Source organism: Callithrix jacchus, chromosome 3 (assembly GCF_049354715.1).
Source record: "Callithrix jacchus isolate 240 chromosome 3, calJac240_pri, whole genome shotgun sequence".
NCBI lineage: Eukaryota > Metazoa > Chordata > Mammalia > Primates > Cebidae > Callithrix > Callithrix jacchus.
In genome coordinates this window covers 105432147-105447267 of record NC_133504.1, presented here as the reverse complement: position 1 = coordinate 105447267, position 15121 = coordinate 105432147, and the positions used below count along the sequence as shown (strand labels likewise).

At 38.2% G+C, this 15121-nt stretch overlaps 1 pseudogene; it reads left to right on the top strand.

Annotated features, from left to right (window-relative positions):
• Positions 1 to 5094: 5094 nt before the first annotated feature.
• Positions 5095 to 5994, top strand: LOC100401091 (small ribosomal subunit protein uS5 pseudogene; annotated as a pseudogene).
• Positions 5995 to 15121: the final 9127 nt, after the last annotated feature.

Sequence of the window (15121 nt, the reverse complement as noted above, 5' to 3'; positions counted from 1 at the left end):
ACTGTTCATTTATCTCTGCCCAAATTTACCCTTTTTATAAGAACATCAGTCATATTGGATTAGGACCTAATGACCTCCCTTTAACTTGATACATATATGAAAACTATCTTCAAATAAAGTCATATTCTGAGGTACTTAGTGATTGGAACATCAACATATGAATTTTGGGAATACACAATACAATCAACAACAGCCTAGGATACAGGTTCAATTGGTGGTTCCAACAGCCTCCAAATCCTGATGGGAGAATCAGCAACAACAAATTGCAAGGAGATAGGTGGAGGGAGGGGTAAAAAATTGGCCACTTTTACAATCCATGACAATCCAAAATCATCTTCTTTCCTGAAAAATTACTTAATACCTCTTCTGGTGGGCTGTCATTAATATCAAAATTCCTTTTTTCCTGAAAATGTATTTATTTCACATTATTTAAAGATATATTAATTATATTATATATTTTATTTATATATTATTTATAGTTTATATTAAATATACATATATAATATATTTATATATAAATATATGTATTAATATAATATATTTAAATGAGGTGAAATAAATACATTTTCAGGAAAGTATTTATTTATATAAATAAATGTATTTCTTTATACTATATATAAATGTATATATATATATATATATATATATAGAGAGAGAGAGAGAGAGAGAGAGTCTTGCTCTGTTGTCCAGGCTGCAGTGCAGTGGCATGATCTTGGTTCACTGCAACCTCCACCTCCCGGGTTCAAGCGATTCTTCAGCCTCAGTATCCTGAGTATCTGGGACTATGGGTGCATGCCACCAGGTCCAGCTAATTTTGTATTTTTAGTAGAGATGGGGTTTCACCATGTTGGCTAGGCTGGGCTCAAACTCCTGACCTCAGGTGATCCACCCACCGCTGCCTCCTAAAGTTCAGGGATTACAGGCGTGAGCCACCCTGTCCAGCCTGAAGTATATTTCAAGTGAATATAGAATTATAGTTTGCCAGATTTTTCAGCACTTTAAAGGTGTCATTGTGCTATCTGGCTTCCATGGCTTATGATGAAAAGTTGGCCATTATCTTTATTATTATTCCTTGAAGGTAATGAGTCTTTTATCAATAATTGATTTTATAATTTTTCTTTGGCATTGGTTTTTGATAAGTTCACTTTTGGAGAATGGATAAAATATGTAAAGATCATCATGAATAAGTTCTATCTCAACTTCTTGTTCTATGGAGTCTGCTATTATTCTAATTTATTTCATCTTCAGGGAAAAACTGAAATTGAATCTCAAACTAAAAATTTGGTGTGTTTACAAGTGCTCCTACTATTTGGTAATCCCTGAGTTCCAATTTTTGTCTTCCCAGCTCTGTTTACTTAACATTTTATCCTCTAATCAACTGTGTTCTGCTTATGTTCTCACTAAATTGCCCTGGGCATATGCAGTTTAAGAATCAGTAAATGCCTCAAAAGGAAATTGCAAGAAGAATATCAGGCTCACTTCTCTATATAGTATTTTTCTTTTCTCCAAGATTTTGACTCCTCAAATCATGTTTGCTTTGGCAGCCTTGAGCTCCAATTTTTGTCTACAAAGCCCACAGAGACTGCCACAGGCTCCAGAATGTTGTTTTCTATTTGACATTTATGTCCAGTGTAGTGAATGAGCAAATGCACCCAGAGGAAATGTAAATCTCACCTCACTGTGTTTCTTCTCTGCAGAAAATGCGCCCATCAAGATCTGACTGCCTTGATCGCTTTCTAATATCTGCAAACAGGTTTAAAAAATTTTTTTGAGTCTTATTTTTACAGATCCTGTTAGTAGGTTATTTTTACAGATCCTGCCTGTTAGTCTGATATATTACATTTAGTCATGGAAGCAAAAGAACCCATAACAAAATTTAAAGGCCAAACAAAATTTGAGGGTGTGTGTGTGTGCACTCAGACACAAAGACATACATACAAACACAAAGACTCTCACACACACACACACACACTCTCTCTCTCTCTCTCTCTCTATCTCTCTCTCTCTCTCTCTCTCTCTTTCTCTCTCTCCCTCCATGAGTTAATTATGGATCATATGACACCATGGAATAGACCTCAAGGTAAATTTGCTTATGTTTAGATGGAGACTTGGGACTTCTATGCAACTTAATCACTAAATGTGAAGTGTAGAACTGAGAATGTCATGTCAAACTCATCTATTAAAGTATTGTGTGCTCCACTTTTTAAAAATATTTGTTAGAGAAGATTCAAGATGGTGCTGTAGGAGCAGCTTGGGATTGCAGCTCCCAGTGAAAGCACAGAGGGTAAGTGGACGCTGCATTTCCAGATGGATTTTTATTGTCCACAGACCAGGAGATTCCCAGGTGGAGGAGCCCCACGGGTCACCAGCATGGCTGTTTTGGCCAGTGCTGCTGTTTTGGCCGATGCAGCTGTTTCAGCAGGCACCGCAGCGTAGCAGCTCTCCATACAAAATACACTGGTCTGGTTGCCCTGTTAAACTGGAAATTAGAGATCTGGGAAGGCAGATTAGCACACTCATCTGATTAAATGGGACTGAAATATAAAGCCAGGCCAGGAGAATCCCGGGCAGCGACATTGTTTCAGCCGGCACGGTGGGTCACCGCATGGGAAATCACACAGATTCCGGCACCCTTTCAGCAGGCAACTGGAACACCTGGGAGAGAGTCAACTGTTCAACTTAAAAAAAAAGGGCTCTGAGGCAGGGAGCCAGGTGATCAGGCTCAGCAGGTCCCACTCCCACAAAAACAAACAAACAAACAAAACCAGCAATTGGAAACACTCGGGTTGAGAGTTTCACAGCAAGCACGGCTAAACCAGGGATGGTCCAGCTCTGTGGGGGAGGGGCGTCCGTCATTACTGAGGCACTCCAACCCTACAGAGGTAGTCTGTCATTGCTGACACAGCCTGCCATTGCCGAGGCAACCCACCTTTCTGAGGCAACCCACCATAACAGAGAGACTCCACCATTACAGAGGCAGGCCAACATTGCCGAGGCAGTTCTAACCACACCCATATAAAGAGGACTTCAGGGAAATACATATGGCAGCAGGGCAGAGCCAGCATCAGGGTGGACCCCACAGAAGCTCAGCAAAGCCTCTGCAGGCTGTGACTAGACTGCTTCCTTGCTGGGCAGGACAGCCCTGAAAAAAAAAGGCAGCAATGCAATGGATACTCATAAATAAACCCCTAACTCCCCAGGACAGAGCACCTGGGGAAAAAAAGGGGGTTTATGAGTCCTGCTGCAGCAGACTTAAACGTACCTGCCTAGCAGCTCTGAATGAACAACAGAGCTCACAGCTCAGCACTTGAGCTCCTATAAAGAACAGACAGTCTCCTCAAGCAGCTCCCTGACCACCATATATCCAAAGAGTCACCTCACAAAGGACTGATCAGACTGACATTTGGTGGGCATCATTCTAGGTCAAAGATAGCAGAAGAAGAAACTGGTAGCAACCCTTACTGTTCTGCAGCTGCTGCAGGTGACCTGCAGGCAAGCAAGGCCTGGAGTGGAACTCAGCAGTCCTACAGCAGAGGGGCCAGACTGTTAGAAGGAAAACTAAGAAACAGGAATAACTTCATCATCAACAATCTGGACGTCCACTCAGAGACCCAATCTGAAAATCAGCAAATACACAGACAACAGGTGGATAAATCCACAAAGATGGAAAGAAACCAGTGCAAAAAGGAGGAAAACACCCGAAACCAGAACACCTCGCCTCCTACAAGGGATCACAACTCCTCACCAGCAAGGAAACAAAGTTGGACAGAGAATGAGTGTGATGAAATGACAGAATCAGACTTCAGAAGGTGGGTAATGAGAAACTTCCGTGAGCTAAAAGAACATGTTCTAACTCAATGCAAAGAAACTAAGAACCTTGAAAAAAGATTTGAGGAAATGATAACAAGAATGGACAACTTAGAGAGGAATACGAGTGAATTGATGGAGCTGAAAAACACAAGATGAGAACTTCGCAAAGCATGCACAAGTTTCAACAGCCGAATTGACCAAACAGAAGAAAGGATATCAGAGGTTGAAGATAACTCAATGAAATAAAACGAGAAGGCAAGATTAGAGAAAGAAGCACAAAAAGGAATGAATAAAGTCCAAGAAATGTGGGACTATGTGAAGAGACCTAATCTACATTTGATAAGTGTACCTGAATGTGATGAAGAGAATGAATCCAAGCTGGAAAATAGTCTTCAGGATATTATCCAGGAAAACTTCCCCAACCTAGCAAGGTAGGCCAATATTCAAGTCCAGGAAATACAGAGAACACCACAAAGATAATCCTCAAGAAGAGCAACTCCAAGGCACATAATCTTCAGATTCACCAGGGTTGAAATGAAGGAGAGGATGCTAAGGGCAGCCAAAAATGTCAGGTTACCCACAAAGGGAAGCCCATCAGACTCACAGCAGATCTCTAGGCAGAAACACTACAAGCCAGAAGAGAGTGGGGGCCAATATTCAACATCCTTAAAGAAAAGAACTTTCAACCTGGAATTTTAGATCCAGCCAAACTAAGCTTCATAAGTGAAGGAAAAATAAAATCCTTTGTGAACAAGCAAGTACTCAGAGATTTTGTCACCACCAGTCCTGCTTTACAAGAGCTCCTGAAAGAGGCACTACACATTGAAAGGAACAACCAGTACCAGCCATTCCAAAAACATACCAAATGCTAAAGTGCATCAACAAAATGAAGAATCTGCATCAACTAATGGGCAAAACAGCCAGCTAGCATCAAAATGGCAGTATCAAATCCACACATAACAATATTAACCCTAAGTGTAAATGGGCTAAATGCACCAATCAAAAGACACAGACTGGCAAATTGGATAAAAATCCAAAACCCATCGGTGTGCTGTATCCAGAAAACCCATCTCACATGCAAGGATGCACAAAGGCTCAAAGTAAAGGGATGGAGGAAGATTTACCAAGCAAATGGAGAGCAAAAAAAGCAGGAGTTGCAATTCTCATCTCTGATAAAATAGACTTTAAAGCAGCAAAGATCAAAAGAGACAAAGAAGGACATTACATAATGGTAAAAGGATCGATATAACAAGAAGAGCTGCTTCTTCTCCAATAAAACACCAAATGGCGGATGATGCCAGTGCAGCAGGGGGGCCGGAGGCCCTGGGGGCCCCAGGATGGGGAACTGCAGTGGCATCCGTGGAGATTTCAGCAGTGGCATCCGGGGCCGGGGTCGCAGCTGTGGATGGGGCCGGGGCCGAGGCCGCGGAGCTCGCGGAGGCAAAGCCGAGGATAAGGAATGGATGCCTGTCACCAAGTTGGGCCGCCTGGTCAAAGACATGAAGATTAAATCTCTGGAGGAGATCTATCTCTTCTCTCTGCCCGTCAAGGAATCTGAGATCATTGACTTTTTCCTGGGGGCCTCTCTCAAGGATGAGGTTTTGAAGATTATGCCAGTGCAGAAGCAGACCCGTGCTGGCCAGCACACCAGGTTCAAGGCGTTTGTTGCTATTGGGGACTACAATGGTCACGTTGGTCTGGGTGTTAAGTGTTCCAAGGAGGTGGCCACTGCCATCCGTGGGGCCATCATCCTGGCCAAGCTCTTCATTGTCCCTGTGTGCAGAGGCTACTGGGGGAACAAGATTGGCAAGCCCCACACCATCCCTTGCAAGGTGACAGGCCGCTGTGGTTCTGTGCTGGTGAGTTTCATCCCCATGCCCAGGGGTACTGGCATCATCTCAGCACCTGTGCCCAAGACGTTGCTTATGATGGCTGGTATCGATGACTGCTACACCTCAGCTACTGGCTGCACTGCCACCTTGGGAAACTTTGCCAAGGCCACCTTTGATGCCATCTCTAAGACTTACAGCTACCTGACCCCCAATCTCTGGAAGGAGACTGTGTTCACCAAGTCTCCCTATCAGGAATTCACTGACCACTTTGTCAAAACCCACACCAGAGTCTCCATGCAGAGGACCGAAGCTCCAGCTGTGGCTACAACATAGGGTTTTTATACAAGAAAAATAAAGTGAAGTAACATTGAAAAAAAAAACAAAAAACAAAAAAAAAACAAGAAGAGCTAATGATCCTAAATATATATGGATTTAATACAGGAGCAACCAGATATACAAGGCAAGTTCTTAATGACTTACCAAGAGATGTAGACTCCCACACAATAATAGTGGGAGACTTTAACACTCCACTGTCAATTTAAGATAGCTTGACAAGACAGAAAATAAACAAGGATATCCAGGACTTGAACTCAGACCTGGAACAAGCAAACTTGATAGACATTTACAGAACTCTCCACCCCAAATTCACAGAATATACATTCTTCTCAGCACCACATCACAGCTACTCAAAAACTGACTACGTAATTGAAAGTAAATCACTCCTTAGCAAGTGCAAAAGAACAGAAATCATAACCAAAGTGCAATCAAGTTAGAACTCAGAATTTAGAAACTAACTCAGAAAACTAACTGAGAAGCAAAGCTTCATGGAAACTGAACAACTGGCTCTTGAATATTGACTAGATAAACAATGAAATGAAGGCAGAAATAAAGAAGTTCTTCAAAACCAACGAGAGCAATGACACAGCATACCAGAATCTCTGGGACACATTTGAAGTAGTCTGTAGATGAAAATATATAGCAATAAGTGCCCACATGAGAAATGTGGAGAGAACCAAAATTGACACCTTATCGTCAAAATTGTAAGAGCTAGAGGAGCAAGATTAAAAAAACTCAAAACCTAGCAGAAGACAAGAAATAACTAAGATCAGAGCAGAACTGAAGGAGATAGAGACACAAAAAACCCTTCAAAAAATCAATAAATCCAAGAGCTGGTTTTTTGAAAAGATCAATAAAATAGACCACTAGCCAGATTAATAAAAAAGAAAAAAGAGAATAACCAAATAGATGCAATAAAAAATGATAAAAGGGAAATCACCACAGATTTCACAGAAATTCAAACCATCATCAGAGAATATTACAAACAACTCTATGCACATAAACTAGTAAACCTGGAAGAAATGGATAAATTCCTTGACACTTGCATTCTCCCAAGCTCAAACCAGGAAGAAGTCAAAACTATGAATAGACCAATAACAAGATCTGAAGTTGAGGCATCAATTAAGAGCCTACCACAAAAAAAAAAAAAAAAAAAAAAAAAAAAAAGCCGAGGTCCAGATGGGTTCACAGCCGAATTCTACCAGACACAGAAAGAGGAACTGTTACCATTCCTTCTGAAACTATTCCAAATAATCCAAAAAGAGGAAATCCTTCCCAAATCATTTTATGAGACCAACATCATTCTGATACCAAAACCCGGCAGAGACACAGCAATAAAAGAAAACTTCAGGCCAATATCCATGATGAACATAGATGCAAAAATCTTCAATAAAATAATGGCAAGCCAATTGCAACAGCACATCAAAAAGCTTATCCACCATGATCAAGTAGGATTCATCTCGAGGATGCAAGGCTGGTTCAACATACACAAGTCTATCAACGTAATGCACCACATAAACAGAACCAAAAACAAAAACCACATGATTATCTCAATTGACGCAGAGAAGCCTTTGACAAAATTCAACAGCTCTTTATGCTAAAAACGCTCAATAAACTCGGTATTGATGGAATGTATCTCAAAATAATAAAAGCTATTTATGACAAACCAACAGCCAATATCATACTGAATGGGCAAACACTGGAAGCATTTTCTTTAAAATCTGGCACTAGACAAGGATGCCCTCTCTCACCACTCTGATACAATATAGTACTGGAAGTTCTAGCCAGAGCAATCAGGCAAGAAAAAGAAATAAAGGGTATTCAAATAGGAAAGGAGGAAGCCAAATTGTCTCTATTTGCAGACAATATGATAGTATACCTAGAAGACCCCATCACCTCTACCCAAAAACTGCTAAAACTGTTAAGTAACTTCAGCAAAGTCTCACGATACAAAAATCAATGTGCAAAAATCACAAGCATTCCTATAAACCAATAACAGACTTAAAGAGAGCCAAATCAAAAACAAACTGCCATTCACAATTGCTACAAATAGAATAAAATACCTAGGAATACAACTAACAAGGAACATAAAGGACCTCTTCAAGGAGAACTACAAACCACTGTTCAATGAAATAAGAGAGGACACAAACAGATGGAGAAACATTCCATGTTCATGGTTAGAAAGAATCAATATCGTGAAAATGGCTATACTGCCCAAAGTAATTTACAAATTCAATGCTACTCCCATCAAGCTACCAATGACCTTCTTCACAGAACTGGAAAAAAACACCTTAAACTTCATATGGAACCAAAAGAGAGCCCGCATAGCCAAGTTAATTCTAAGCAAAAAGAACACAGCGGGAGGCATCCCACTACCAGACTTCAAACTATACTACAAGGCTACAGTAATCAAAACAGCATGGGACTGGTACCAAAACAGAGATATACACCAATGGAACAAAAGAGAGGCATCGGAGGCAACACAACATATCTGCAACCATACAATCTTGGATAAACCTGACAAAAACAAGCAATGGGGAAAGAATTCCCTGTTTAATAAATGGGGTTGGGAAAACTGGCTAGCCATGTGCAGAAAGCAGAAACTGGACCCCTTCCTGACACCTTACACTAAAATTAACTCCAGATGGATTAAAGACTTAAACATAATACCTGGTACTATAAAAACCCTAGAAGAAAATCTAGGCAAAACCATTCAGGACATAGGAGTAGGCAAGGACTTCATGACCAAAACACCAAAAGCATTGGCAACAAAAGCCAAAATAGACAAATGGGACCTAATCAAACTCCACAGTTTCTGCATGACAAAAGAAACCATCATTAGAGTGAATCGGCAACCAATAGAATGGAAATAAATTTTTGCAGTTTACCCATCTGACAAAGGGCTGATATCCAGAATTTACAAAGAACTCAAACAGATTTACAAAAAAAAAACAAGCAAGCCCATTCAAAAATGGGCAAAGAATATGAACAGACACTTTACAAAAAAAGACATACATGAGGCCAACAAACATGAAAAAATGCTCATCATCACTGGTCATTAGAGAAATGCAAATCAAAACTACATTGAGATACCATTTCACGCCAGTTAGAATGGCGATCATTAAAAAATTTGGAGACAGCAGATGCTGGAGAGGATGTGGAGAAATAGGAACACTTTTACACTGCTGGTGGGAGTGTAAATTAGTCCAACCATTGTGGAAGACAGTGTGGCAATTCCTCAAGGACCTAGAAATAGAAATTCCATTTGACCCAGCTATCCCATTACTGGGTACATATCCAAAGAACTATAAATCATTCTACTATAAGGACACATGCACATGAATGTTCATTGCAGCAGTTTACAATAGCAAAGACCTGGAACCAACCCAAATGCCCATCGATGATAGACTGGACTGGGAAAATGTGGCATATATACACCGTGGAATATTATGAAGTAATCAAAAACGATGAGTTTGTGTCCTTTGTAGGGACATGGTTGAATCTGGGGAACATCATTCTCAGCAAACTGACACAAGAACAGAAAATGAAATACCACATGTTCTCACTCATAGGTGGGTGATGAAAAATGAGAACACATGGACACAGGGAAGGGAGCACTACACACTGCGGTCTACTGTGGGGAATAGGGAAGGGACAGCTGGGGGGGAGTTGGAGAGAGATAGCATGGGGAGAAATGCCAGATATAGGTGAAGGGGAGGAAGGCAGCAAATCACACGGCCACGTGTGTACCTATGCAACTATCTTGCATTTTCTGCACATGTACCCCAAAACCTAAAATGCAATTAAAAAAATTTGCTATTCCTCCTTGTGAATTTGCTTCATTCTTCCACTTTTTAATGCAAGCCATCTCTCTTAGTTTATTTGTGTTGCTATAAAGTAATATGTGAATCTGGTTGATTTATATGTAAAAAATGCAAAAAAAAAAAAAGGTTCATTTAGCTCATTGTTCTTCCAACTGGAAGCTCAAGACTGGGCATTGGTGAAGGCCTCAGCTGCTTCCACTCATGGTGGCAGAAGTCAACAGGTGGCCAACATATACAGGCATCATATAATGAGAGAGGAACAAGATGGAGAGGACGGAGGTGCCAGGATCTTTTTAGCAACCAGCTTTCAGGAGAACTAATAGAGCAAGAACTCACTCACTACAGAAGAATAACAAAAATTAATTGAGCAAGAACCTGCTCATTACCAAGAGGATGGCACCAACACATTCATGAGTTATCTGTCCCCATGACCCAAACACCTTGCATTAGGACATACCTTCAATATTGGGGCTCAAATTTCAACTTGAGGTTTGGCAGGACAAACATCCAAACTATAGCACCATCTGATTTCTGATTACTTATACATTTACTTGGCCAAAAGTTGGAGGCAGATTCCAAGTCCATTGACTTTATGTCTACAATACCTATCTCCAGCTGATTATATTGATGTTTGTATCCATTTTTAAATAATGTTAATTCTTAGTGTTGACCAAATGTATGAAGCAAGCTTGCTTACACTTTTAATTTAATGGGTACCAATATTCTCTTCATTGCTCTCTTCTTTCAGTAGATGGATTGTGTCTGCTCTCACCTGATAGCCAGTTCCTCCATCCCTTCTCAAATATATGTGGCGGAGTTTCACTATTGTTGTCCAGGCTGGAGTGCAATGGTGTGATTTCACCTCACCGCAACCTCTGCCTTCCAGATTTAAGCAATTCTCCTGCCTAAGCTGCCCAAAGAGCTAGGGTTACAGGCATGCATCACCATGACCTGCTAGTTTTTTGTATTTTTAGTAGAGATGGGGTTTCTCCAAGATGGTCAGGCTGGTCTCAAATTCCCGACCTCAGGTGATCTGCCTGCCTGGGCCTCCCAAAGTTCTGGGATTACAGGCATGAGCCATTGTGCCTGGCCCATTAAAATATTTTTTATATACACTCTCACTATATGTGTTCCCCAATCTCATAGCTTCAGATTTATATTCTGAAGACTTCTACCTTCTACCTCTCCCTAATTCCCAGCACATATATAATTGCCAACTGACATTTCTACTTAAGCATCTAATAAGCATCTCAAATATAACACACACAAAAACCCACTTTTTATTTCTCTCCCCAAATATTCCCTGTCGTTTTCCATAATTATCTGTGAGTTAATAATTCTATTATTTCACTTTCAGAGGCCAAAACCTTGGTGTTATTTATACTTCACTATCTACCATCATATCTAATCAAAAAGAAAATCTTATTACCTCTATTTTAGAAATATATTCAAAATTTGACCAGTTATTGCTACTCATACTATCAATAATGTAGTCCAAACCACTACCATGTCTCTAAAGTATTGCAATAGTCTCTTAAGTGGTATGCCTATTATACCCTTGCAGTTCTCCAGTATATTCTCAGCAGAACAACTGAAGTAATTTTGTTAAAATGTGTGTCATATCATGTCATAATTGTATTTGTCAACCTGACTGGATTAAGGATGTCTAGATAGCTGGCAAAACATTATTTCTGGATGTTTCTGTGATGGAGTTTCTAGAAGAGATTAGCATTTAAATCAATAGACTGAGCAAGAAAGATATAGCCTAGCCAAGTGTGGATAGGCAAAATCCACTCTCTGGAGGGCCTGAATGCAAGAAAAAAGGAAAAAAACTAAGAAAGGGTGATCACTCTCTGTTTTTTGAGCTATGAAGTCCATCTTCTCTTACCCTTGGACCATGAGACTCAGGACTTAGATCAGCATCCCCCATCTCTACCTCACTTCAACCTCAGATAGGGAGTTACATCACCTCCCCTGTTTTCTGTTGCATAGGACTTTCGACTTGAATTGAATTATACTACCGGCTTTCTTATCTTTTCAGCTTGCAGACAGCATACGATGGGACTTCTCTGCTTCATAATCATCAAAGCTGATCCCCTTAATAAGTCTCCTCTTATATGGATAGATGATAGATAGATAGATAGATAGATAGATAGATAGATAGATAGATAGATAGATAGATGATAGTAGAGATGAGAGAGAGAAATGTTTTACTGGAAAACCCTATTACACACAGAATTAGATTAAAGCCTAAGTCTTTACTACGTTCTGTATCATCTTGCTCCAAAGATGTCTCCAATCTCATCAGCAACTATTCTTCCCCTTATTTGGTGTACTCTAGTAGCACTGCCTTCCTTGTTGTCTCTTGACTACATAAGGGGCATGTTAAACTCAGGACCTTTACACTTGTGTTTCTTCTGCTTAGAAATGCTCTTATCCAAATATCTGTATGCCAGCTTCCTTATTATCTGAAGATATTTATTCACATCTTATCAGTGAGACCCTTTCTCAACACTCTATAAAACTGCAGCACCCTTGACAACTCATATTGCACTTTCTATTGACTTACCATTTGTATAAATATTAACTACAGAAAATGATATTCTCACGGTTGCTGGAAGTCTGGCATCTGGTTTCCAACATGGTTGTGTGGTTCGGTTCTGGTGTGGGTTTCTTCCTGTCTTACGGACTGTCCCTTTTTTGCTGTGTGCTCACATGGCCATTTCTTGGTTGATGCCTGTAGAAAGTGAGAAAGAGCTTTCCCTTTTCCTCTTCTTATAAGACTGTAAATCCTGTAACAGTAGGATCTGATCCTTATGACCTCATTAAACCCTTATAATCTTTTAAAAGTTTTTCTTAAAGTATAATAATATTGGAAGTTTGGGCTTCAACATATGAATTCAGTATACAATTCAGTTCATAATGATTGTACAATGTGTATGTATAAATAAATCTATTTATCTTGATGATTTTTGCTTTCCTTCTATAATCTAAGCTCCATGAAGTCCTAGATGTTTGTCTGTTTAATTAACTGCTGTATTTGCATTACTAAAAATGGGTCTGGCACAGAGAGTTCAAGCATATGTGTGCAAATGTGAACCAATACCAAATTACCAGAGCACAGTTTGGCAATATACATTCAAATCACAAAGAAAACTATATTCTCTGTTGGTAATTTCAGTGTTAGGTACTGATACTAAGGAAATAAGCATTTGCTTATATTCAGTATTTCTTATGAGAACCAAGATTGAAAACAACCTAATAAGCCACATATAATGGATTAGTTCAATATATTCTAGCAATATATGGTAGGATATTATGTATCAGTTAAAAAGATTATGCTGAAGTATATATAACATCATGGAATAATTATATATTATTATATAATATATGAAATGAAATATATATTTTAAACATTATTCCATGATATTAAATACCAAGCATAATCTTTTTGTACTATTAGTATTTGGGAAAGTATCTTATAGAAGTATTAAAATATCTGCTTATTTTTACATTAAAATAACAGAGAAATACTTAAATCTGTAAACAGTGGTTTCTCAGGTTTGCTATTACTTGCAGAATATATTTTAGGGAATGGTTATTGATATTCTCCAAATTGTTCACAAAAATATATTGATTGTATAATCATAACATATATTAAGTAATTTTATATAAGGATCAAATTATAAATAATTAAAATTATTATTAACCTTTTCATTTTGAAAGACTTATAAAAATTAAAGGCAATATATTTTATAGGTGAAAGTTAAAAATTACTTTTTGGAGAAAGACAAATCTAAGAACATTGTTACAGAAAAAAAATCTTGGATTTGGATAAACTATTACGTTGGTCTGTGTTTATTTAAAAGTTAGTGAATGCCCTTCCTTTGAGAGAAGATTCTAAACTATTATTGCACACAAAAATATTTTACAAAATATAGACAAAAAGGAACTTAAAAAAGATTGTACTGTGGGATACTTGAAGTTTATACAAACATTAAAATGTACACATTTTATAGTTTGGACATTTAGATTGAAACAGACTGCCAACATGGTAGGTCATCCTGACCAAAACTCTTTCTATAATTGGCTTATACAGATATTTCATTCAATTTCTTGTCTATGCTCGAACTGAATACCAAATCAGTTGAAAAAACTATTATGACAATATAAAAGAAGTCCTCAGTAAATGAAACAGATTCACATGCTTGGAGGAAAAGACAGTACTGTAAAGACGCCAATTCTTTCAAAATTAATACATAAATTCAATACAAATTCACCCCAAATCCCTTTTTGATTTGTTTGCTTTGTGGTTGTGGTTGTTTTATACCTTGACATACTGACTCTAAATTTCATCTCAGAGATTAAATGTGTGAAATAGCCAAGGAAATAATGAGAAAAAAAGAAGTATGGAGAGAGGCTTTCACCTAAATCTTTATTAATGGAAAGTGTGGTGCTGACAGAGGAATAGGCAAATAGATCAATGGAAAGCATAGAGAATATGTGTATATGATAATTTACTATGTAGTAAAGGTGACATTTCAAATCAATGAAGAAATATTTGATTATTCATGAAATGGTTACTTGTTTGGAAACAAAAAAGTATATTTCTTATATAACATTAAATACAAAAATAAATTTCTGCAAGATTATGAAAATAAACTATACAGTATCAAGCAAAATATACTTTTTAATTAAAAAATATAATTTTTCTAATTTTGAGATAAGAAAACATATTTAAACCTTTCATAAAATCTAAGTAAAATTAAATATATAAGACCAGATAATAGTTTTAAAAGGTTATGTAGTACAATATTTAATAAACTGAATAAACTAAGAATTTATTATATGAACTATTTTAAAGCAATTTTAGCTGTTAATTAATACAGCTAAAATTAAATCAGCACTAGTTGCAACTGTAAAAACAGTTTTGAAGAGATATATCTTAGAATATATAAAGAACCTTGAAAATTGTGACAGCATTTATATTAGATACTGTGGTATGCCGGCCCATCAGGGAAGAACTTAGTTCTCCACTTTTTCTTGGTAATGTTGGCAGCAGAAAGCCCTCTTTGGGAAAACCTATGTTGCATAAATTCTTCTTACCTGAAGTCTTGCTCCCTTTTTTCAATCATGTCACAACCAATAACTAGTAAATGCATTGGTTAAAATCTTTAAATTAAAATCTTCCTACCTAAGTCAGGATAAATCTGAAGGAATATTTCAGTTTACAATTTCACATGAAGTTCTCTGAGATCACTTTGATCATGCATCACAGCCCACATTCTCCCTCTAACCAAGTCAGTGATCTTCACTGAC